The sequence below is a fragment of the Eumetopias jubatus genome, unplaced genomic scaffold (assembly GCF_037043125.1).
Source record: "Eumetopias jubatus isolate StellerSeaLion01/CBP00866 unplaced genomic scaffold, mEumJub1_p1.0 scaffold_11, whole genome shotgun sequence".
NCBI classification, from domain to species: domain Eukaryota; kingdom Metazoa; phylum Chordata; class Mammalia; order Carnivora; family Otariidae; genus Eumetopias; species Eumetopias jubatus.
The window spans coordinates 122,762,812-122,787,616 of record NW_028274817.1 but is presented as its reverse complement, the minus strand read 5'-3'; the positions used below and the strand labels follow the sequence as shown (position 1 = coordinate 122,787,616).

At 49.7% G+C, this 24,805-nt stretch overlaps 1 protein-coding gene and 1 pseudogene across 6 annotated transcripts in view; one reads left to right on the top strand and one right to left on the bottom strand.

The window, feature by feature from the left end:
* The window catches only part of PUDP (pseudouridine 5'-phosphatase), a 368,457-nt gene that overhangs the window by 334,501 nt on the left and 9,151 nt on the right, over window positions 1-24,805 (bottom strand). The gene's annotated exons all lie outside the window — the stretch shown is intronic.
* Window positions 14,508-15,549, top strand: LOC114218030 (vexin pseudogene; annotated as a pseudogene).

The window sequence follows — 24,805 nt, the reverse complement described above, 5'->3', positions numbered from 1 at the left end:
CCAGAGCCAGTCTGCAATTTATCCCATAAAGATGACGACGAGAGGGTGTTTCCCCATGTCTCCCTTGCAGGAAGCTGCGCCCCTAGGCCATGCAAACAGGCGCTTAATTCCAGTTTAAAAACAAGCAGTTGCATGGCTTCATAGAAAACGCCTTAATCAACGTGGCACTGACAAGCATGTGTTGTAAGACCTGATTTCTCGGGGCTCCTGGGTGGCTCAGTCGGCTAAGCGTCTGCCTTTGGCTCAGGTCATGATCCTGGGACTTTGGGATCGAGCCCCGAGTCGGGCTCCCTGCTCAGTGGGGAGTCTGCTTCTCCCTCTGCCTCTGCCGCTCCCTCCCCCCCGCCCCCCCCCCCCCCGGCTTGTGCGCTCGCTCTCTCTCAAATAAATAAATAAAATCTTTAAAAAAAAAAAAAAAGACCTGATTTCTCTGCCCATCCCCATTTTCGCTCCCAGACCAGACCTGGAATGAGGTATTGGGAGAAAAGTGTGAGCATCAGGAATCTGAAAGGTGAACAGTAAATTCCCAGCTCGGCCACTGTCTGGCTGACAGTCCTGGGATGGGTTTTTAAGCTTCACGACTTGTAGTTTCAGCCCGGGGAGCAGTGATACCTAGCCACCGTGGGCCTGCAGGGCTGGGTGTGACCAGACGCTAGGTGTGGGCGGCAGCAGGCTTCTCTGAAGCCAGGTACCTGGGTCTGCAACCCTGTCCTGCAGCTGATAAGCCACTGAAATCTGCCAACAGGTGCTCAGCCCCCAGCTGGGCCGTGGGTTACAGATCTCTGCAGAACCAGGGCAGTGATGGGGCCGTGACACACCCTCCGGGGGGGTTGTGTCAGATACGTGGAATAGTCTATGCCGAGCTGAGTGCAGCACCTGGCCAGGGGTGACTCCAGCATCATTCTGTGGAACCCTTGTTGTGGGAAAGCCTGCCTTGCACCTGATGGGCAGGACTTGTAACTAGTAATCATCCCTGAGTTCAGAGACCACAAGATGTGCTTTCTCTCCGGACAGCAATGCTCCAGTAAAAGGGCAAAGACCTGTTTAATCTGACAAGTCACAGGGCCTCCTGAGACATATCTTACTTAAAAAAGCAAAACACCACACTGTCAACTCTCTGCAACGTATTCACCTTCCAGGCATATGGAACTAAGAAATACTTGTTAACTAACTGCCCGGCCTGGTACATGAACATGATCTCTCATTTCCAATTCCTTAATCCATAAACTTCTCCAAGCTGACACATCTTCATCATTTAGCAGCAAAATCTGACCTGGACGCGCACGAGGAGGGTTTGATGTTTACTTAGTGGGAATCTTCACACACTTCTCTATAGGAAGAGCTATGGGTTTGCTTCTGGGTCCTGCCCCAGACCCCAACCCAATGAGAGTATATATACATCACACAGCATACGCGTTACAATACATTTTAAAATTGGTAATGGAAAAATCTAAACACAATAAAAGCAATTGAATGCTTTCTCTCAAAACAATGTTATCTCCCAAACAGTCATACTTTTATTATTTCGAATTACGAAAAGGGGGTGGGGTGACCAAAAGCCAGTGTTTGGTCTGACAGGTTAGTTCCTTGAAGATACAAATACATTTTCACATGGAAGAGCCCATCTTGAGTGAAAATCAAATTGTCACAATGGGGCAGATCAGAAGATGAAGACGGAGCTGACTGACGGCTTTCTCTCACTCACAAATGTAGCAGTGTTTTTGAACGGGGTGAACACTCCATATTTTAACTGTGAAACAGCTTTAATAACAAATACCCAGCATAGAATACCGCTTGATAAATGTGGGGGTGTCATTTCTCTAAGCTGTTTCGATAGCATGTAGCAGGTCTCTGGTAACTGCTCAACAGATATTTCTTTCTCTTTTTTTTTTTTTTAAGATTTTATTTATTTGTCAGAGAGAGAGGAGTTGAAGCAGGGGGAGGGGCAGAGGCAGAGGGAGAAGCAGGCTCCCCGCTGGGCAAGGATTCCCAAGACTCTGAGATCATGACCTGATCCGAATGCCTAACAGACTGAGCCACCCAGGAGCCCTAAACTGATATTTCTTATTTACTGATTCTGCTCCCCTAAGATATTCTGCCACTAGTTTCTGATTCTCTGCACGGATTCTCAAAGTGTGGTCCCCAGAGAAGCAGTATCAGGAATGCAAATTCCTGGTCCCACTGCAGATCTGCAGACTCAGAATTTGGGGTGGGGCCCTGCAATGTGTGTTTTTTCGAGCACCCCCAGGCGAGTGGGTTGTGTGCTAAAGTTGAAAACCACTTAGCTAACATAACATGTTTACTGAAGCCCTGTGCTTTATAAAGTCAGTGATTTTAAAAACGGATCAACTTTTAAAAAAGCTTAATTTCAATAATGACATATACAGATTTATGAGCAGAAATAAAGGGAAAAAATCGCCTATGACATTAATCCCAATGCTGATGTTTCCGTTTCCTTCCTTTGCCCCCAAATGAGATCTATGTCAATACTTCTTTAGTGGAAGAAAGGTTTTTTAAAGTAAGAAATTCTGAATGTGCCCCATTCTTTCTGAAGTTAACACCAGCAACCGACTTCAATTAACTGCAGCTGTCGGTGAACCGGAGTTACTGGGTGTCCCCGGGGCAGAGAAGGAGCTCGCCAGGGGATGCTCTGCACAGCACGGTTACACAGGGCAAGGGCGCACGTGCTTTGAAAAAACACCTAAATAGCTACGCTTTCTTTTAAAGAATAGAAGTATAGACAGCTTCCTGGAGAATACCGTATTGAAAGAATTAGTTAATCGGCTCGTTTTTCTCTTCATTGGAAATCAAGAGAACAATTTCTAGCACTGCGACCAGTGAACCCCAAAGTCATAGCTTCTCATTGGGGGCCTTGTTTTGAGAACAGCTACTCAAATTCCCGCATTTGCTGCCTGCATGCTGTCAAATTCTCGCATTCACCATCTGCATGCTCTAGGGTGGCCTCTGATTCCCCCGAGCGAACATGCTTGCTGCGGCCCTATGAAGGACATCATCACAAACGAAGAGTCCTTTTCCAAAACTGGACTATTGGGTCACTGGTAGAGCCATGTGAAACCCTGAGCTCTGAAGGTCACCGGCCTGGAAACCCGGTGATTCACAGGAGACAGGAGCAGAGCCGTCTGAAAGCACTCAATCTGATCTGTTATCTCAGTTGCCTTGGGCTTTTCTTGACTTCCTAAGGCAGCCAAGCTTGCGTAATAATTCCTGGAACCCTAAGGGCAAGGCTGTTTTGTAAGGACACCCCAGGCAACAGGCGCTAAGTGCTGTCCCTGCCGCTCCTGGCACACAGCACGCGGCCCAGATCCTCCTGACGGAGCTACTGTGTGGCTCAGAGGGGCTCCCAGGCGCGGTCCCGCTGGCGCAGGCTAGCCACCGTCTGTCCACTGGCCTGCCCTGGCCACTGTGACACACCAAGGCCAGGGCGGGCCATGCCCGTGTATGGCCTGGAGGAGCATGTCTGCTGGGAGCACCGGTCAGCCCAGGTATCGCAGGAAGGCTCTAACAGCCAGACCAGCTGAAGGAGGACAGAGGGAGGTAGGGAAACACCAGACTCTCGTAGAGACTCGGAAGGGAAGAAAGGAGGCCCTCCTTGAGTGTCAAAGTCCTAAGTTACAAGAGGAAGTGTGGAAGTCGCGAAGAGCCCCCGATGAGAACATGCAGGGTGGGGATAGGGAGCAGGTGTGTGTCTAGAAGCGGGCGTCCTATGTGATGGTTTGGGGGCGTATCTGGTTTTGGTGGCTGTTCCTGCACTGAAGGCCGGCAGTCGCTGCAGACTGAGCTGGTGGTGAGCAGGGCCTGCTGCAGAGGATGCGCTCTGGCTGGTGTCTAGGCTAGCTGCTGGGGGGTGGTGGGGGTGGGGGGCTGACGACCAGAGCTGTGCCGTCACCTACGGCCCAAGCACTGTTAGCTCACGGAGTCTCGGCTGCCTGACACGCATCCTTGCCCAACATTCCAAAGGTTGCTGTCCTCTGCCTCTGGACCATGACCCAAGGTGGGGAAGCCGGAGCATGCAACCCCAGGGGGCAGATGTCTCTAAAGGACACGAGATGCCAACACGGAAAGCTACCTGCTGAGCTGTGAAGGGGCAGAAAGTGTGCTGGCTTGCCCCAGACATTCAGATCCCATTAAAGGAAACAGTCCCTAAGCCAGTCAAAAATCGGGGACCACGGGCCCTTTGTGGATGCTGCCAGCCTGTTCCCACGTCTTCCTGGCCACCCAGCGACCCATAAGCAAACCTTTATCATATCCCCAGGCAGGTGGTGGGATCTCGGTTGCTGCCTGGCGTTGTTCACCCCAGTGATAAATCAATAAATCACCCCCCCCACCCCAGTACGCCTCTTCACCCGGGAACACCTGCGTCCTCTGAGCCTTGCTGTGCTTATGGCCATTCAGGAGGGAATATCCCCATGCTGCCTCCACACCAAAAAGACCCTGTAGGAGGATGAGGAGGTCTTTACTCGGAGGAACTCCAACAGTCAGGGAACATTAAAGCGGTTTAAAGAGCTGTTGCACCGCTGTGGGCATGAACACAGCTGCATCTGTGTTTGACCCTCTGCTCCGTGCTCCAGGCCTGCCAGCTAACCCCGTCCGCACATTTTCCCTTATCCTGCTACGGATCATGAGGATTCTGCCATAAGAACGGTGGTTTGTGGGGGACGCTTCAAAGCCTTAGCGGACTGAAGCTGGGTCCAAACAAAAACCAGAGGTAACTATGTCACAGGCAAAGGAAGTCACCCCCCCACACACACACACCCACCAACCACCAAAAAGCTTTCCAAGAATCTAGTGCAGTGGAAAGCCACAAACAGAAACTATGTTCTTTCAGGATTCCCACAAATCTTTATCCAGATCTCCTTCCACTAAAAAACAGCAGGCGAAATAAACCACAGCAAAAAATAAAGCTACCTGGATATTTAATTGTACTGTTTGCTCAATTTGCTTAATTACTGGTGATCCAAAAATATTATCCGCTCACTGTTCTTCACTGCTAACCACGTATTATTTCATTTATGCTTTGGATACTGAAAAAAAAAAAAAAACCACAAAAAAAACCTGTAATGGTATAAACTGAAGCTCAACCCAACCATAAAACTGATTTTTCCCCTCAAAAGTTAAAATTCAGCCCAAGTTTCAAATGGCTGAGCACAGAGGTCCTTCTGGAACAAATGTTTATAAATCAGTAACATCCTGTGTTATAAAACTAAATATGACATGCACCATGGAGCCAAAGCCAGATGAACAATCTTTAGAACTAGACATCGATCCTCAGTATACAGCAATGGCACATGCCTGAAATATGGTCAATTCAATTAAAAGAATATTTATTGGGTACCTACTGTGTGATAGGCCCTGAGAAAAACCTGATGATTGAGGCCTAGACAGGTCTTGCTGGAAGTGACATCAATCTGTGATGCCAAACCAAACAGCTCACTAATGTTTGTCGAAAAAAGTAAACAAAGGAGCAAACACCTACAAAGGTTTGAGAAACTTTGCAAAAAGAATGAGAAAATGCCGATATATCAATCCCCTTTTTTCTCAAGACCTGCTGAAATGTCACCGTCCACTGACCCCAATGCGTGGGTGGCCAAGAAAGGTCCTCCTGGACATGCATGAGGAAGTCAGGCAGGGAAGGTGTGTTGGGACAGGACTCCTGCCAGTACGGACAGGAGAAGGAAAACAAGACGGTGAGCACATACAAGGAAGGGAAGGACGGTCATGTGTTCTCCAGCAAACACGGCAGATTCTTAGCCGCGGTAGGCACTCAGGTGCTTTCGCCCACGGCCACTGACACTCCGTGAGACACGGGAGAGAGAGACATTTGCATTGACTCCGTGCTAGCTACTTAACCCTTACCAATGAGCCTCCATGTAAAACGTAGTGCTTCCTTGTACGTAGGGATGTGAATGACAGAAATGAATAATTAACAAGCACGAAATTACGAGTCACGGTAATATTTGCTTCAAACTGGAATCTTGCTTGCTCTAGCAGGCTTAAGGAAAAGTATTTAAGTATTGGATGTATTGCTTCCCTGGGCTGTAAACTATCGGTTTTGAACCATAAAGGAGTAATAAATGTGACTGCTTCAAATAAGGAGCAGTAATAATAATCCGAGTCATCCTTTGTAAAGTAAAACCTTTGATTTGCATTCGGCATGATTCACTGTCATTATCAATTATTCCACTTAGTAGGTGTGGGTATTGCTCTAAGGACTTTTTTTTCCCTGGGAATCCATACTCAATTTCTAAAACTCATTTTTTAAAAAAGACTTATTTTAGAGAAAGAAAGGCAGAGAGAGAGAAGCACACCCCCCGCTGAGCATGGAGCCTGACGTGGGGTTCAATCTCACGACCCTGAGATCACAACCCGAGCCAAAACCAAGAGTCGGACACTTAACCAACCAAGCTACGCAGGCATCCTTAAGTCCTTTAAAAGATGAACTGCTTCAAAAAATATTGCTAGATCACACATATATGTACGGAAATATACCTGTATAATGGAAAAAAATGAACACTGGTGCTTAGGATCATAAACCTAAATATAAAACCAAAACCATAAAACTTGTAGAAGAAAACACAAGGCATCTTGGGAATCTTAGGTTATATGAAGTTTTCATACACAGAACACAAAAAGCAAGAGTCATAGGAGAACGCGTGTATAAAGGGGCTTTCATCAAAAGTAAAAGACACCAGTAAGAAAACAAAAGGCAAGCCACAGATGGAGGAAAAAATATTTACAACACATACACACACGTGCACGCGACTTGCATCCAGAATATACAAAGAACCTGACGTTACAACTCAAGGATGAGACAAAAACAACCTGCCGTTGACAGAATAACAGCCCCCCCCAAAATGTGTACAACTTCATCCCCAGAATTTGTGATTGTCATACCTCACGAGGCCAAAGGGACTTTGCAGTGTGATCAAGTGCCTTGAGATGGGGGTGGGGGGTGGGGGGGTGGTCCTTGATTATGCAGCAAGTACGACGTGATCACCAAGGGTCCATACAGAGGGAGGCCAGTGGGCCAGAGTCAGAGGAGGAGGGCTGAGCACAGAAGCAGAGGGAGGGCCACCAGGCAAGGAACGCGGGCAGTCTCTGGCAGCTGGAGAGGCAAGAACATGCAGTCTCCTCCAGAGCCTCCAGAAGGAATGCGGCCCTGTCAGCACCTTGATTTTAACCCACCAAGACTGATGTCCTCCTGGCCTCCACAACGGTACGGTAACAATAGTGTGTTGTTTCAAGCCACTCGCCATGAAGCCATTTGTGATAATTTGTGATAGCATCGATAAGAAACTAACATACAACCCAGCAGAGGAGCCACTTCGGTAAACAGTCTGGCGGTTTCCTGAACGTCGACCGTAGAAGCGCTGGCAATAAAAAGGAAAATACAACCTATCGGTACACGCGGTAACATGAATGAGTTTCCAGTCGATTACATGCAATGAAAGACATCAGATAAGGTTCTCCAAAGTGCCAACTAATCCACAGTGTGACAGACAGACTGGCAGCTACCTTGGGATGGGATGAAGAGATGGAGGGATTATGGAGGGGCACAGGACTTTGGGGAGCTGTGGGAACATGCAAAAATCACCCAACACGTGAAACACTGCCCTGTCCATGGGTTTCAGAGCTGCCTTAATAGTACGGCTGTTGTAGGAACAGGACAGGTGAATTTAGATTTCCCTTGAGTACAACAGACACTGAGAGCTACTGTTTACAGTACAAGGTCAACAAGGGTATGCGGAGCACAGCGTGGTCCTACTATTGTTGAATACAGAGCTGTCCCTGGAGTCAGCCCCTGGCTGTCCGAACGAGAATGCAGGGACAAACGCCCGCTTCCATGAAGATGGTTCTCGGCCCACCAGAAAGAAAGCTGTCTTTTAGAAACCGTGACATCCGTCCCCAAGGACAAAAGACTTAGCAGTGTTGCCGTGTACCTTTGGCCTAGGAAGAAATACTTTCCCGGGATTTGAGGTGTCGCCTAAGTTTTCCCTAGGGAAATCCCAGGTGGCCCTGGACACCTACCGGGTCAAGTACAGGTGTGCTCAGTGAGCCAGGGGGTGCAGCCGGTCAAGTACAGGTGTGCTCAGTGAGCCAGGGGGTGCAGCCGGTCAAGTACAGGTGTGCTCAGTGAGCCAGGGGGTGCAGCCGGTCAAGTACAGGTGTGCTCAGTGAGCCAGGGGGTGCAGCCGGTCAAGTACAGGTGTGCTCAGTGAGCCAGGGGGTGCAGCCGGTCAAGTACAGGTGTGTTCAGTGAGCCAGGGGGTGCATCGGGTCAAGTACAGGTACCCCAACGATCACACAGAGCACTTCTCACAGAAACCACAGGATAAATGACCCCAGCCCCTTTCTTACAAATGGGTAAAAAGCAGACAAATACAATCATCTATTCCCTGCATCTGGGCCTCCCTGGTTCAGTGTCTTCTGCTTCCTGCGCACCTGGCATGCCGTTCCGCTCCTCCTGCCCCTACAGAGGTACTAGTGTGATGGGGAAAGGCCAGGTGTTGGCATCAGTTGGCTGTGAAACCAGTGGCAGCAGTGCTGGGATGCAGCATGGGTCCCGGGAAACAGAACGACGGGGAGAACGGGAAAGTCGGAGGCAGAGCGGCAAAAAGCAGACGGGGCGACATTTACTGAGCTCGTAGAAACTGCCACATTAGAGAAGAGTATCTTCTAAAATGGGGGGAAATTCCGGGAATTTCCTGTGGGATTTGGTGGTGATAACAAAGTGCTTTTCAAGTTAAAAAATCTCCCAAACTCAGCCTTGGACTCGCTCTACAAGGTGCCGATTGCTTCCTAATGTTTAATGATATGTAACTGATCCATAAACGCTGTTAGGCCAGTTTAGAATCAAGAAAATGAAATAAATGAATGGATAAAATAAATAAAACTAAGAAACGGAGACTCTGTGATTTTCAGCGACGTATTCCAGGGGTCCCCACGGGCCATCGGGCATTGAAACGCACTGACGTGTGCCATCCCACGAGCTGTCACTTCAACACAAGGCCTCTGTATGCCGCACCCTCAGCTCCGCGCACGGGGACTCCAGCTGGGCTCCTCTGGGCGGCCCGGCAGCACCAGCATTCCCTGCGAGCTAGAGGGGAAATGCAGACTCTGCGATCCACCTGTACCCACGAGCCACAGAGCCTGGGGCCCTGGCCCTGTGGGCTGTAACAAGCCCTCTGGAAGCGTCTGACGCCTGCCCAAGTGGAGAACCGCGGGGCTAGCGTGCCGTCAGGGTTCACGGCCGTGACACGACGGAGCCTGATTAGTACAAGAGGGGCGGTAATTGCTGCCACTCCCCCCCGGAGTGAGTGGCACTGGAATCTGTCACCGGCGTCCGTGGTACGTACTAGGGGCACGCCGTAGCCAGCTCTCAGAGGGGCAGCCTGAAGCTGGTGGGCACGCTGTCCACACCATACAGAGGCAGAGAAAGAGTCACTGGCCTCCCTGCCTTCCTCACTCGGGCTCCCGGGTTCTACACAAACCTCCTCTCCCAGAACAGCGGATGTGTGCCAGCACCTGGATTCTCACATGGGCTGCACAGGTTCATCTCCTTAACCCCATGTGTCCTCTGTGTGCAAACCCAGGCTCCAGGTTTCACGTTTGCCCCGTTTCGTTCTCTCTCGCTGGAAAGGCTAATCTGGAAGTTGGGAGCAGCGACACTTTGCTGTGTACGTACCCCCTAAACCTGGAGTTATTCAGCGGAGGGACTGAACGGAAAGTGCTACCAGAGTCTGGGAACGAGCGAGCAGTCACCCCAGGGTGAATTCTCCCCGAAGATTTCTCTGAAACCTGGAGCAGCACTCCCCAAACTGGGGCATGGAGGGTTCCATGAGCTTCCAGAGTCCTACAGGGACATGAATCTCTGCTCTTCCTACAGGGAACCTGTCCCTGAAGAGGCCTGTTATCCTTCATCTGCCCCATGTCACGCTTCATCGAAATCTAGGAGGACCCTCAGCCCCTGCAGCTGGTGGAAGGAATGCCCACAACGGCGCTGAGCAGGATCTGATGGCATCTGTAACTGAGCAGCCAAGAGAAAGACAAAGTGTTAGAGCCTGAAAGCCACAAAGACACCTCTCTCTGGGTTGGGAAATCTGCGAGGTGGGCGTTGGGAGTGTCAGGTTGCAGTCGCAGTCTAGGTGGAAATGGGCAACGCTGCTTCCTGACAGCGGCTGCCCCCACGGAGGCTGTGTCAACATGGCTCTGGCGTCTGGGGACAGGAGCATGCTTTGCCCGGTGACATGAGCACATCCTGCTGTGATGCGTGGGCAGGGAGGACAGAGGTGTGGGCAAGGGGGCGGGTGTCATCACCGGCCGCGCCTTCCGCGCCGTGGGGAGCTATCTTTCCAAGCAGGGGCGTCTCGGGGGGCAAGCACCGAGGAAGCTGCAGGAAGCTCTGCCCGTGGAGGACGTAGAGCGACGACGGGTCCAGACAGACATGGATCGGCATGCTGGCTTGGCCACTTCCTAGAGGTGTCACCTTGTCAAAGGAAAAACTCACTGAGAGCTCAGTTTACTCAATGGTGCAATAAGGAGGATGCTCCCTGTCCCCTAAGGTTGTTTGAGGATGAAATATACTTGTAGCGGGGCGCCTGGGTGGCTCAGTCGTTAAGCGTCTGCCTTCGGCTCAGGTCATGGTCCCAGGGTCCTGGGATCGAGCCCCCGCATAGGGCTCCCTGCTCCGTGGGAAGCCTGCTTCTCCCTCTCCCACTCCCCCTGCTTGTGTTTCCTCTCTCGCTGTGTCTCCCTCTGTCAAGTAAATAAAATCTTAAAAAAAAAAAAAAGAAATATACTCATAGAAATTGTCCACAACAGAGGACGTGCTCCACGCCCGGGGGTTGTTGTAAAGTGAGGTTGGAAGTGAAGACCCTCACGGGCCTTGTCTTTAAAGGGCACGTCCCGTGCGTTCAGAGTCCTGAGTGCCACACTTCCCCAGGCTCGAGGCACAGGACCGCCGGATGCACCACACACTCTGCGGAGTTTGCGCAGTCATCTGTACACTCCCACATCATCCTGGCCCAAAGTAGGCTGCACTCCTCTTCTGTCTTTAATTATGGGGAAGGCAGGGGAAGGCAGGCTGGCGGGGACAACTGAAGAGAAGCCCGAGGCCCTGTGGCTCCCGGAGTGACAGGCTGCTCCATGCATGGAAAGGTGGGGCTCCCCAGACAGAAAGGACCCGCAGGGAGGTGGCCCAGGGGAGACAGGTGGGTGGGAGGGGCTGGGGCCAGTGGAGGTTGCAGGCTGCATCAGAACCTTGGGGCCTGTCCCACGGGGAGGGCATTCCCTCCGGCGTGCTGTGTCGTGGTTTCCCTCCACAGTCACCGGATGGTACTCCGGGACAAAGAGCCTGGGCGTAGACTCATAAATTCAAGGGAGCTACATGATCTCTTTAGGGTGAGCTGTCCAAAGAAGAGCAAGGCTTAAATCCTGTCAAGTGTGTTCACATCCATTTGTACAACAAGCTGATACACATAATGAAGGGGAAAGAGCCCAGAAAGATGGCAGTAACATGGATATACGCTCCGTATGGGCATATCGTTCTCTCTCTTTTTAAAAGCGTACTTTTAGCCGATCGCATATGGAAACAAAAGCTTTTCAAATGACTCTTCTCGTAGGGCCAGACATGGACGGCCGCCCCGTCTCCTGCCTTTCCCACATGGATTTTTCAAAGCGGACTCTCAGAAGGTGCACATGCTGATGACAGCTTGCTTTCCTGTTTCTGGAAGAAGGCTGCCGCTGTGCTACGGGGCCCCACACTGATGTGCCCCTGCTTCCGCACGGGGGCTCCCCCAGCAAGAGTCGCGGGCCGCAGCTCCCACCTGGTGCCAGTGGCCATCCCCGAGCACCCCCATGGGAGGTCAGGGTGTAGGACTCACAGACGTGGCTCCGCATCTCTTTCTGGATCACTTGGAAAGGCTGCCCACACGGCACACTCGCGTTCTGATCGCACACTCGCAAACCACCGCAGATGTAGGAGGTGTCACATTAGAGAGGGGTCCCCACAGTATGTAATGCCCCCTGACAACTGAGCCTCCTAAAACTCTGCCACTTTCTCCTACAAGACTTCTCCCCAGGTCAAACTGACAGTATTCCTAGAGTCCTGTGACAATTGCACGTACATGTCCCTTCCCCATCAGCATCGTTTTTAGGATTTGAATAGACCTTACCACACCGAGAGAAGTTCTCACTGGAAGGTGGCAGGCAACCCAAGAATGATCCATATTTATTTTTTGTTTTGGAAAATATCCTCATGCACAGTTTGGAAATACTTAAATATGCAATACTTTTTACACATGAATGTTTGTTTCTTGGTTCATCAGCCAATGACCAACTCAAAAATTCCTTTGGCAGTCTTTGTAAATTATGTTCCATCGGGATGCTGTAACACTATTTTTATACCTTAAAGCAATGGTTCACAAACGGAGGGGGGTGATTTTGCCCACGGGGCTATATAAAAGACAAGATAAATGTGTTTTCATTTGTAAATCTTTGTTTCTTATTTGACGTAAAAGACAAATGCATTAAGCAATAATTATAAATCTCTATTCGTGAGCACATCGTGTAGAAAGATGTCATCCTAACGACAATCACAGCGCAAAGGAGGGGGTGGGACTGGAGCCCTATCACAGCAAAGTTTCTGTATACTTTTTAAATTATGTTGGCAGTAATGCAAACTAGATGGTCACATGTTAAGTTACTAACTGTAATCTTCAGAGCAACCATGAAGAAAAAAACTAGACAGACATATAATAAAAGAAACAACAAGAGAATTAAAACGGTACGCTAGAAGATACCGAGTTAACGTGAAAGAAGGCAGTCGGGGAGAAATAAAGGAACGACAACTAAATAAAACATACAGAAACAACACGACATACAAAAATCATATTTTATGTAAATGGCTAAAACCTCCCAACTAAAACGTAAAGATTGCCAGAATGGATTTTAAGAAAGAAAAACAGTATGACCTAACTATAAGGCATCTATAAGATACACTTTCGATCGCAAGGTGGAGCAGGTTTAAAGGATGGACAAAAGAGCCAATGTAAACAGAAACCAGAAGAGGGGCAGACACGAGATCTGACTCAAGACAAATACTTTTACTAGAAACAACACAAAGAAATCTAATAGAAACATTTTATAGAGAGGTCATTCCGCATTCCAAAGATGCAGCAATTATAAACATGCATGAACTCGGCAACCCAGCCCCAGCTACGTAAAACAGAAACTGACCAAAAAAAAAAAAAAAAAATTGGAGAAATAGGTAATTCAACAATAGCAGTTGGAGATTTGGATACCACACTTTTAATATGGGATAGGACTAGATTAAAAAGTAGCAAGGAAATAGAAGAACAGATTTAATGCCATTAACTACTTAAACACCACCAACCAGATGCACTTAGCAGACACCTATGGAACATTCCATCCAACTGTAACATTACACACCTTCTCCAGGAAAAGGCACCGTAACGTAGGAAAAGGCGGTATACGAGGCCAAGGCCCCATAAACTTACAAAGGCTTGAAATCATGCATCGGATTTCCCCAATCAACAACGAAATGAAATTAGAAGTCAAGAATAGGAAAAAAATGGGGAAATTCATAAATACATGGAAAGTAAACAACACGCCTGTGTATTCAAAGGTCAAAGAAGAAATCAGAAGGGAAACTCGGAGATACTGTGGGATGAGTGAAAATGAAAACACAACACCCCCAAACCTATGGGGTGCGAGGAAAGCCGTGCTTGGAGGGGAGTGGTTGGCTACAAACACCAATGTTAATGAAGAACGGTCAGAGACGCGGGGCGTGTTGATGGATTTGCAGACGAGGCAAGGGGCCGTGAGCCAAGGGAACAGGGGTAGCCGGTGAGTGGCTGGACAAGGCAAGGGGAGCGATTCTCCCCGAGGGCCTCCAGAAAGGAATGCGGCCCTGTGGACACCCTGATGTTAGCCCGGGGTGGGGGAGACTGATACGGGATTTCTGACTTCCACAACCACGCCGACCTAACACATTTACGTTGTCTTACGCCACTTGGTTCGTGGTAAGGGGTTACTCCAGCAACGGGAAACCAACACCACAAGAAACCTTCTCGCCCGTCTATTTTCATTTTTTTCTTAACTGGGCTTGTGTATAATGACTTTTTTTTTTGTAAGATTTATTTGTTTTTGAGAGAGCAAGATTTATTTATTTTTGAGAGAGCAATTATTATTTTGCTCACAGCAGGAGGAGGGGCACAAGGAGAGGGGAGAGCATCTCAAGCAGATTCCAACTGCCCGTTAAGCACGGAACCTGACACGGGCTTGACCTCACCACTCCGAGATCACGACCCGAGCCGAAATCAACAGTCGCACACTCAACCGACCGAGCCATGCAGGCCCCCCTGGACAGGACTCTTGAGCACATCAAAAACAGTCTACCGAGACTGGATTAGGAAACCTCGCGACTAGGGGTTCAGAGAGAGGCTTCCGGTTCCCGGCACTTTGGGGGAGAGAAGGCTGAAACGATGAATCAGATTTACAGCTGCAGTGATGAAAATATAGAAGTTTTCACCACCGTGATCCCTTCCAAGGTGTCCAGTCCAGCCAGAAGAAGAGTCAAAAGCTCTCAACACCTCTTGACCAAGAATGTGGTGATCGAGTCAGACCTCTACACGCCGCGGCCCCTGGAGCTGCTGCCGCACCGCAGCGACCGCAGCGACCGCCGCGACGGCGAGGGCCGCAGGGCGGGCCGGCTGCACGGCGCGCGGCCGCAGGGGCCCCACCTTGCCAAGGCCCCGGCCAGACCCGTGGGGAGTTCGGAACCCAAATCATCAAATCTGTGTGGGAATCGAGCATATGGAAAGTCTTTGATTCCTCCGGTGGCCCGGATCTCGGTGAAAGCCCCCGGCGTGCTGGAGGCGGCGGCCACAGGCTCGGAAAACGGAGCTGTTCTGACAAGAGGATCCAGACATCTCAAGAAGATGACAGAAGAGTATCCGACCCTTCCCCAGGGAGCAGAAGCCTCCCTACCACTGACAGGAAGCGCTTCCTGTGGTGTCCCTAGCATCCTCCGGAAAATGTGGACAAGGCACAAGAAGAAGTCTGAATATGTGGGAGCTACCAACAGTGCCTTTGAGGCTGACTAAAGGTGACCCTCCCCAGGTGTCCTGAGTTGGCCAAAGTTCACTGCATATGGGGGAGAAAACTTCCAGATTGGAACTGAGCCACATTCACCTCTGCTAGTAGCTGGTCCAAACACATCACCATCTCTTACTAACCAATAGCCCTGGTTTAGGGTACAAGCAAGGAACTCCCCTGGAAGGCAAAAGAAAAGTGTGCCTTCTTAGAATCAATAAAGCCACTGGTCTGAAAGTGGCTTTGGGAGGTCATAGAGTTTATATCCCTATCTTTAAGCAAAACCACACCACAATCAAACTTTCCCAACCCATTTTAAAGACCTCCAAAGAAGGAAGCAGGCAATTCCTCAGTCTTCCTTGTGAGTTGTTCTAATGTGTGTGATTTCTGGTATAAATATAAGAGCTTGACATTTGAGGCACTTGTAAACACCGTGGTTCTTACTATTCCTCTTATCACATTTATTTCATCTTGACAAGGTACAATTTTTAATGACAAAGTACTATATATTTACTTATAGTTCTAATATCCATTTGACAGTGTTGTCAAGATCAGTATTGATCATTTGGCATGATTGCATGATTTCTCTATTCTTTTACATGCAGCTTTTCTATAGAGAAACATGATTAAAAATTAAACGTTGAATGCTAATGTTTTCTGAAGTGGCAGAGTCTAGTAAAATTAATAATACCTTGCACTGGCAAAATGATTTTAACTTTTGAAAGTGCTTTCCCATCCATTATCCCTGTTAAAGAAAGCACAATTATTCCCAGTCTACAGATGAGGAAGCCAAGGCCTTATGAGAGACAGTTAGTGGAACTGGATACTAGGCCCTCAAGTCCACCAGACTCATTGCTTTGCTTATTTTAGCAACTGATTTAAGGAAGGTTTTGAGGGGTAGGAGTATGTCTCTGGGGGCAATGTTTGAAAGGAAAAATGTGATAAAGTTGGAAAAAGTAAGTGATTTAAATGAAATACATCATTAAGTATTGGGTTGAACTTGAAGAAATTGCCATCTCTGTAGGTCAGAAACAACTGATCAATTTCACATGGTTCAACCTAATATATAATATTGTGCTTTCCTTCTTTTAATGGAAATGTCATCATTAATCCCATTGTTAACATCGACAGACTTACGATGATAATATAACGACAGCTCTCATCTATTAAATGCCTACCGTGTATCAAAAAAAAAAAAAAAAAAAAACCGTCTACCAATAAACCTTTCTTAGCATTTCATTCACACGGGCTTTCACCACCCAAGGTCAACGGCAGCTACAGAGAGTTCACAAAAGTACGTGTTTCAGCTTCCCCGAGGCTGTCCACCAGATGGTAAAAGAGCACCGTGGCCTCGGTCTTTCTTACCCCTACCTCATAATCACACGTGTGTAAACCTTATTAATCACCGGGTTCTTTTTTCCCATTTCCCACTGACACATCATGACACTTGCATTTAGTGAATGTCAGTAATTTAAGTTCTTCTTGAATTTGAAGAGACAAATATATGACCACGGTGTTCCAGATGGATGTGTCTTTCTCATAGCCTGGATGGATAAACTCTGTGAAGAATTAGCTTCCCAAAGCCCCGGGCTTCACGGCTTAATGGTGAATCCATAGATTCTTATACCTTTTGAATAAATGAAAGCCAGGCGATGTCCTCCACAAAATGCAAAGTTTAAAGACGTTGTTCCCCCAACTCCAAGAACAGCTCTCGTTATCTGCCCTTCGGCGGCTCTCCTGTTCTCCCCCGTTTCTGTCCTTACTGTCGGTACACGAAGGAATCCCCTCCACAGGCCCTGTTGCCAACAGGACGCCAGTGGAAGCATTAAGATGGAGACAATGCCAGAAACATCTCTGATTGAGGGCGATGCAAATCATTGCGAAATCTAGCAATCACACTGAGGTGAAATCAGCGCTGGACAGCACAGAGAGCTCCTCCTTGAGAGACACAAAGGGTCACATGTCACCGGCATCCTCCTGTGGCCGTTCGGGAGCGCTTTCTGTTCACTTATTTTCCTGCGTGGGTGGGGGTGGAGGAACGTCAGAAAACTCAAGTGTGAAAAGATGAGAAACGAAGACCGGACAAACTTTGGCGGTACTCCTGTTGGCGCGGCACTCCCCGAACAGCCCTGGGCGTTCGCTGTCCACCGCCCTGGCACAGTCTGCCCACAAAACGGCGGTCGAGATTGCTGGGTCCCCTCACAGTACCAAACTTTCCACATTCCTGGGTGGACTGCTAGGGCGGGCACAACAAAGGAACACAGGCTGGGTGGCTGCAACAACCCACGCCTATCCCTCCCAGTCCTGGAGGCTGGGAGTCTGAGATCCAGGCGGGGCCGAGGCTGCTTGCTCTTGCAGCCGTGTACGCGTTCTCCCCCTGTCCTCACGTGCTCGTCCCCCTGTGCGTGTCTGTGTTCTCATCTCCTCTTCTTATAGGGATAGCAGTCCTATGCGGTCAGGGCCCATCCTAGGAACCTGACTTTACCTTAATCACTTCTTTAAAGACCCCACTTCCAAACACAGCCCCATTCTGGGGTCCTGGGGGGCGTGAGGATTTCAACATGTGCCTCCTGGGGAGACACAATTCTGTCTGCAACACAGCATTATAGATCTTCATCTATTTGGTTATTTCCTTCTGTCAAAGACAAAGGCAACCAACCACTTAAAACTACCCTTGTAGATCTTGTTTTTCAGGGGGAGGTACTAAGAGAATAGTCAAGAAATAAGAATCAAGATCCTTTCCAAAAGAATATGCTCACATACTAGAAACTGGTTTATATATCTCAGATTTTACTGAACTCAACCCAGGATTTCTGCAAAGATCCCAAGAGCACTAAGGTGTGGGTCCTTCCTTCTATGGAGGGTATGTTGCCGGTATTCGAGAGTAGCGACATGCGAAGGTTCTTGACCAAAGGGGACAAGCTTTGCATCCTGATTTCCAGCAGGAAAGTGGCAGGTGACGAGAGGCGATCTCTCTGTGAACCTGCAGAGGCTCCTTGGACAGAGAGTGAAGGCTGACTGCGTGTTCAGTTTCTGACCCATGTCAGTATACGCCTTATAAGCTGTTACTCTAACTCAACGTACATGAAAGGCCAGTGTTCAATCAGATGTCATCTTTACAGCGCTCCTTAGGACTTGCTTAAACCTGGGAACTATAATGAGAATGTAGAGTTCTTGTTGAGTTCAAAGAGTATTGGATTTAAGTGGAAAGACATTTACATGTATGCTAAAGAAATGCAAAATCTAATCGGCTGGGTGGCAATGGAAAGAATGTGGTAGAAGACCATGAGTTCTCCCTGATGGACAGGTAGCTCATTCAGTGCCCAAAATATTCAGTGACACTTAGAAGAAGGAAGACCGCCGAATAAATTCCTGTGTGCTATTTAATATTTTATGACTTACACTCTTTGACTGAATCTGGCCTGTTGGGGCAACGGCGCTGTAAATGAACGTCAAAATGCACACTCAAATTACTAACCTTCACTCACAATTTAAGATGACATTATGGGAACGCTACTGGAACAGTCAAGTGAACTTCACATTCACCATTTTTACCAACTTCATTTATTAGGCCAAAGTGATTGTTGGCTATTCAAAGAGATTCCATTTGTTAATTCGTACAAGAGAACCACTGAACAAGAAAATAAAACCCACTGGCTTTTTAAGTGTCGTTTAATGACCATAAAGGTGTTTAAGTTGATAAAAGAAATTGTAAATAGAATCAGACGCTGTTACGGCCTCTTAACGGTGATGGCTTAGGTCTACTGACATTAAGAGTTCTAGAGAGGCCCTCCGTCAGTCGGTGGTATTAGGGACCTGGGACAGTGTGGGTCCGTCGGCCACAGAAGAGCAGAGACTGAGGAAGGAAGGGCATCCATGGCACCGAGGGGGAGAGTCGCTGCCCCAGGGCTGACCCGTGCTGCCGGCACTCCAAGCTGATCGGGGAATGGAGTTTCCCAAATTCAGTCAGAGCTGGGCGGGGACCTTTGGAAATACAACAGCCCTGCGTGTATGAGCGGGTTTTCTCAACGTGAATCTGGTACCCGGTTTCCACTTAGAACACCTCTACCCGGGGACACACGTTCCCATCACCCGAGTACCACACACCCAACTTATATAAGGCCCTTCATTTACAGGCTAGAGTCAGTGCACACAAGTGATGTCGTGGACAAAATCCAGACAGCTATCAGATGAGAGGGCGAGGCCCACCGAGATGGTTCCATGAAGAATCAAGAACTTATAAAATAGATTACAAGTTCCCAGCTCAAGCCCCCTTCATCTCTTTCCTGTAACTGGCAACTGGGTATTAGGTTTAATTGCATTTAAATGCAGGTGGACTATGAGTTCCCCCAGGTGAAATGACAAGGCGAACATGGTTCTTACGTGGGTAGGTAGGAAAGAGAGTCCTTGGCCTTCGGCAGTTGTGGTAACCAGGGCTTTGAACATAATGAGAGAAGGCAAGTCTATATGAGAGAGGTGCCAGGATGTAATTAGTTACAGCACAACATTTCATTAACCACAGTTAACAACACTCAAAGATCACAGGGCACACACCCAGTGATATCCCAAGTTCTGCTGTCGTTTCTACGCTATTAGCCGCGTTCTTTTGAAAATGGAGTCTGGGGAGAAGGGAGTGGTCTCATACATAACATCAGATCCAGCGCGCTCCCCCAACCCTGTATATATATGTACGTATATAGCGGCTAATCCACACCAATGGGTATGCAATGACCAAGGTTTCTCCACTGATAAACACACCATGTCTGGGCACTGTTCTAAGTGCTCAGACCAAAAGAGTCCACAGAACTGACCTAGATCCAGACCTCCGTGGAGAACACAGTCTAGCAGTCAGGGTTTTGCTCACGGATTTGCTGCCAGCCTCCACAGTCAGGCTGAGCCCTTCTGTGCCTTTCTCTTTGCGCTGTAAGCATTCCGCCTGTCCCAAGTCCCCACAGGAAAACATAAACTGCATGCAAACACCTTCGCAAGCGATGACCGCCTCTCTGGGAAGTGTCACGTACTCAGTTCATCTGAGGGAACAGCCTGTAATTTTCCCTCCACCTACAATGCCCTGTCTCGTTGAAGGACTCAGACCTTTTCAAAGGGCATGGGAGGACTTTGCACGCTGACATGTCCATTTGGGCTGGGCCCAAAATGGCAGGCTTTGGCGCAGGGGTTAAGGAGGAATCAGAGGGCCGATGGGAAGCCTGAGAATGATGAAGGATCCCGACCTGCCCCCTCTGTGTCTGGTCACGCTTTCCTCCTGGCTCCCAAATTCATTTCTTTTTCTCTATTTCCATGCAAAACTGAACAAAGCAAAGCAAGACACATAGTAGTACAAGATGGGTGGAAGTCAATGTAGCTGATTTCCAGATCCTGCCTTCCCAGACCCATGATCCAGCTCTGTGCGTGTTTGCATTGCCAGTGGGAAGGGGGGCTTCAAGATAGCAACTCGAACTGCCTTCCAGGGACTGCCACCAAAGATGGGCCTAGACGGATGGCCATCTGTTTTGGTTTTCTTGGCAGGGTGTCAGCTTCAAGGGTTTTCTCTGCGTCAAGTGGGAAACCATGGTAGTTTCCCTCCATGACATCCATCTCAAAGTTGCCAAACTTTCAGGCGACTGAAACTCCACATGTGCACGTGCCCACAACAGAACTCCTCACTTCTGTTGTGCTTTATTTATTGCTTCCTCCAGTGTGTACTTCAGGACAAGACACTGCTGTTCAGCCAAGGTGGAAAGGAATGCTGGCCACCTCCGTCTCCCTGGGTCCCTGCAAACCCCGCCATGAACTAAACAGTCTCTGAATCAAGCCTCTCCTCTCCCTTCCATGCCAGCCCTCTGCGTCCTTGCAGTAGGGTACGTGGTAGCTCTCAAAAAGATGTACCCATGCCCTGCCCTCCTGGAGCCTGTGCATGGGACCTTATTTGGAAAAAGGATCTTTGCAGATGTGATTACATCAAGAATCTCAAAATGACATCATCCTGTATTCGCTGGGTGGGTCCCAAATCCAATGCCGGATGTCCTTATAAGAGACACAAGAGGAGACACAGACACAGAGGAGAAGCCACGTAAAGACCGGGGCAGAGATCAGAGGGACATGGCCACAAGCCCAGGAATACCCGGAGCCCCCAGGATCTGGGAGAGGCAGGAAGGGCCCTCCCCTGGAACCTTGGGAGGGAGCACAGCTCTGGCCCCACCTTGATTTTGGACTTGTGGCCTGAAGAACTGGACGACTGCGCGAGCCTCCGAGCCCGTCTCCCCCAGAAACTACCCCAGGGCCGGTGTCATGCACCCGGACGACTGCACGGGCCTCCGAGCCCGTCTCCCCCAGAAACTACCCCAGGGCCGGTGTCACGCACCCGGACGACTGCACGAGCCTCCGAGCCCGAGGTCTCCCTGAGCATAAGCCTTGGTCATGCACACGATCAGATACACATTGCCAGAGCACCCTGCCCCCCTGGCCTGGGATACTCTCCACCTTCTTCCTCCTCCACCTAACTTACTCCTCTAGCTCTAGCTCGGAGCGCAGGATGAATGTTCTAGAAGGCACCCTGGGCTGCTGGCCCACTTCCTCTTCCTGGCTCCCAAGGAAACTGGGTCAGCTCAGCAGACAAATGACAATGCAGCAGGATGGAGGAAGTCTACTTCCCCCAATGCACAGCCTACTGCAGCCCTGACCATGTCCCCGGAAGCACACAGGAGGATCTATTCCTGGTCTCAGGACCCAGCATTTGGCGGCCGGTTAGCAAAGCCTGTGGGGTTCACAAACTGAATGAACGCCCTGACCACCTCTCTCCTTGAGAACCCTTGTGGATCCGACCTATCACGCTTTCCTTAAGTTGCTTTTGAACCTAAGCCTCTACCCCCAAACAAACCCTCAACAGCAGACTGCCACCTGTGTTCAGCCATCTGGATGGACCCACGTATAGGCTGGCCGCCTGAAACCACGTTAACTGCCTTGGATGGCTGGCTACCTGTCTTGTTCCAATGACCCAGTGGGTGACTTCAAATGCCTTAATCAGGCTCCTGGCCATCAGGCAAGGTCCGCACAACTGGTTTAACAAGATGGCTGCTGAGATACAGCTGGAGCCTTCCGGAAGGGACCAGCTTGTCGGGCTGCAACTGGCAGAGCCAGACATGACTTCCACATTTGTGCTATTAGCACATAGCCAAGCGCAAAAAATGCAGCCCACAGGAGAGGGCACCACACGTACCACGGGGAGAGCTGACCGACTGTTTCTATCTGCACCACGCTCCTCCTCTTGGAAAGGAATCAGGGACCCGTTCACGGCCAAATTCCTCAAAGGAATGTAGGCACATTCTCAGGGAAAGCTGCTGGTGAGGGCTACACTCATCATCCAAATGCTCCTGGGTGCCAGGATCCTGCAGTTCCACCCACGGGAGCACCTGGATTGCAGCATCGCCAGTGGTGTCTGAGGGGGGAGGAGAGGTGACAGACCTGCCACTGAGCAGACCTGCGTTCGGTGATCTGTTGCCTCTCTCTGCTGTAAGTGTGAGGGGGGCCCGAGGCCGCGCGTGTGAGAGGGGGCCCGAGGCCGCGGGTGTGACGGGGGGGCCCAAGGCCGCGCGTGTGAGTGGGGGCCCGAGGCCGCGCATGTGACGGGGGGGCCAGAGGCCGCGTGTGTGAGAGGGGGGCCCGAGGCCGTGTGTGTGAGGGGGGCACAAGACTGCTCCCAAGAGTGTGGGGCTCATAGGAAAGACTCTGGATGGGCACTGGTTCAGGGAGGAAGCCACTGAGAGCCTAGAGAAAGGCAGTGGCTGTCGGAAGGATGTGGAAATGGCTCTGGAGTACTTAGAAGTAAGTATTGCACTGCTCTGGGGTGGGGGCAGAGGGTGAGGAAGGGAAGATTCGCAGGAAAGTCCCAGTTCCTGCACGTGTGGCTCACAGGAAGGCAGGAGAAGAGCAGATCAGGGAGAGAATTCTAGGCTCCGTGTGAGATACACGTTATATCCGGGTAGGGTTGCACGGTGGTGACCGGGAAGTGTGGGTGAACGCAAGAGACAGGGGAGGGCAGACCATGGGGTCAAAGAGTCCTGAAAGCAAGAGCGTTTCCTGAAGCCGGTTCACAAGTGATCTCCAAGACACAGAGGGGGTCCAAGCCAGTCACCAGGCCCCCACACGAAATTAAAGAGAAGAGGAAGAGGTGAGGAAGACAGAAGAGGCATGATCCTGGAAGCCAATGAGACAGATTCCCAAGAACAGAGTGGAGAAGCTGCATCTGACGCAGAAAGTTCTGGAACTGTAAGAAAATTGTGCCTAGTGGATGTGGCAACACAGAAGTCACTGCTCCCTTCGTGGGCACAGCTTCTGTGGGCTGTGGCGCAGAAGCCAGCTCTCGGGAAGATGGGGCAGTGAGGGAGCAGGGGCGCAGAGTGCGGCCGCCTTTCCAAGAAACTCGGCAAAGTGGAAATGGGAGAAATGCACTGTCTGGACCAGCAGGTTGAAGCAGCGTCTCTGTTTCCGTGTCAAGGGCAGACGTGGCATGCTTTATGCTGATGCATGCCAGCATTAGAAATAAGGAATGAGCAGCTGCGATTCATCCCGAAGAAAAGGCAAGCATTTCCTCCCTTGAGGAAGGAAGGGCCAAGAACCCGGTCCAGGAGGAGGCATGCGCGTGAGGAGGACCATTTCCTGCCGGAAACCATGCCGGCAGAGTCCTGTGAACTTACCGCGACATAGCACACTGATGAAGAGGCCACTTTAGAAGTACACCCTCAAAATCAGGACCGCACTCTATTCCCAGCCCCAGCAGTACAAGCAAGAGACTGCAAACACCAAAATGTCCGGTATTACAGATGCGATTACACAAACATGGGAAGTTCTTCACGCACAGAAGGGCCATCCTCCTAGTAAGCGGGATGTTATTTTACTTGATCAAACAATACACACTAATAGGATAAAGAGCGGCTGCATAACATATTCAGATGATTAAATCTCTTTTGCAGAGTCATATTAAACAGTGCACTAAGGGCCCTGGGTCACATATCAACGTGGTTTTTGATCTAATCGTTTTTGTACTCGGATAAGCCTCTAAAGTCCAAGAAGACGAGACACCGCGTCTATGACATGCTGAAGATGCACGTTGCTCCAAGCCTGCCCACAGAGATGCAGAAGTTAGGGTGCGGGTTTCTACTCAGCTCCGCAACAAGCTCACCGGGCTGTCCTGCCTCAGTTTCTCTTTAGGGAGGATAAGGTGCTTCAATTGTAAATCTCAAAGTCCAGGATAATGCCACTCTGAGACGCCAGGCACCTAACCGTGCCATATTAAAAGGTGATACGTGGCCATCAACATGAGTGCACAAAGCTCAGAACACAGAGTGACAAAGTGGCCTTAAAGTTTACCTTGATTTTAGGCAATAATCAATTTAACCAAAGGAAATGCTTCACATTAACACATGAAGAAGGGCAAGGCGCTTGAGTGGCTCTGCAGGTTAAGCGGTTAAGCATCTGCCTTCAGCTCAGGTCATGTTCTCAGGGTCCTGGGATCGAGTCCCACATCGGGCTCCCCACCCAGCAGGGAGTCGGCTTCTCCCTCTGCCTGAGCTCCCCCTGCTAGTGTTCCCTCTCTCAAATAAATAAAATCATTTTCTAAAAAAAGACAAAGGAGAGGAATGAAGAGATGTAGAGTTAAAATAAGCATGCACCATAG